A 1,772-nucleotide genomic window follows, 5' to 3' on the forward strand; every position below is an offset into this window, starting at 1 on the left:
TTAAATCTCAAATCCTGGGACAAGTGGCTGAGGTGCCTGTTTAACGAATCACAGGGGACCTAGCCGCCAGCTTTAGGTAACTACAATTAGCATGAAAGCCTAACACCTCTACCCAAACCTTTTGCCTAGACTTTGGCTCCAAGTCAAAGTCCTGTGCTTGATTCTGCACAGGCAGGACAAGTAGGAAGGGGAGTCTGTCCATCTGGCTTATCTCCTTGCCCTACAATGCAGAAGGAGCAGAGATAAGTCATTGTTCTCAACTAAAGTCACCTTGGGTCCAGGAGAAACAAAGCATGGGAGGACAGACCATCCTCAAATTCGAGCAAACTGACCCATTATCTGTGAAGGCAAGGCTGTGTGCCCTGGAGCAGGCACGATCATCCAGCGGGGGACCAAATGGACAGCTCCCCTCAGAGGACAGGAGCAATAGCCTTTTGTATTGATCCAAAGGCCTCCTGCATGCAAGGCATGACCTGAGCCCAGGCAACACCTGAGCGGCCTCTGGTGGTGTTCCTGGAGACTGCCATCCACAGTTTTTGAGATAGGGTAGGGATTTTTCCATTGGCTCGGAGCTTGTTCATTAGGCTAGGTTGGCCGGTCTATTAAGAGCCGGGATCCTACTGTCTCCACTCCCCAGGGCTGGGATTATAAATATGTACCAGCACACTCAACTGTGCTTTTGTACTTTATTGCCTCAGTTCCCCCCCCACACACACACACACCTCCAGTCCATCACACTCTTTATTGAGAGATTGGGGTAGGGCTCAGTTCATAGAATACTTAAAGTACTTACTATACATGAAGCCCCAGGTTTGATCTACAGCACAGCATAAAACCCACCATGATGGTTCACATGTCCAATCCCAGCACTCTGGAGGCAAAGGCAGGTAGGTCTCTTCCAGTTCAAAGCCACCCTGATGTGCACAGTGAGCCAATTAGAGCTACCAAGCCTGACAACCTGAGTTTGAGCCACAGCATCTCCCCATAGAAAGAACCAACTTCTTCCATAAGTTGTCCTTTGCACTCCACACATTCAAGAACACATCTACATGGGCATACTCACAAATGCACACAAAGCAAGTAAATGAAAAAACAAAAACAAAACCTTTAAATCCTTCTTTGTCTAACCACCTTGAAAGACCATGAAAGACCAGAACTTGGAAAAAGACAAACCAAACCATACCTTGACCAAACCTGCTTTGTTTCTGGGGTGGGGGGGTTGCTTGCTTGTTTCATTCACTATGTAGTGCCTTGAACCCAGAGTTCCTCTGCCTTTGCCTCCCAAATGCTAGGTTTACAGCATCCTTCATCATGCCCAGTTTAACTCTGCATACCTCTTGCCTCTGTCCAAACTCTTCCTCTAAACTTAATGCCCACCATCATAGGTACACGTTCTGGGGGGCTACTTTATTGGGTTCTTTTATCTTCCACCCTCTCCATCCTTATTTCACCTCAATACCTTCTAACTCTCAACATTAGATGGGAGGGAAAGAAGGTTAGGGGTGGTTGCAGACCTCTTTGGACTACTTCCTGTTGATTAGGGACATCGGGATCCTTGGAGCAAGTCAAATCTCCAACGTCAGGATATCTCCAACCAGCAATCCCACAAAACAGCAATCCAGGAACAGCAAAACCAAAAGCTGCATCAGGGACCAGCACCAGTGGGGAGCAAGTAGCAGCAGGGGAATGGCAGCCTTGGGTACAAGCACTGGGCATGGGCAGCAGCACTGGGCATGGGCAGCAGCACTGGGCATGGACAGCACTGGGCATGG

The sequence above is a fragment of the Mastomys coucha genome, unplaced genomic scaffold, assembly GCF_008632895.1.
Source record: "Mastomys coucha isolate ucsf_1 unplaced genomic scaffold, UCSF_Mcou_1 pScaffold5, whole genome shotgun sequence".
Lineage (NCBI taxonomy): Eukaryota > Metazoa > Chordata > Mammalia > Rodentia > Muridae > Mastomys > Mastomys coucha.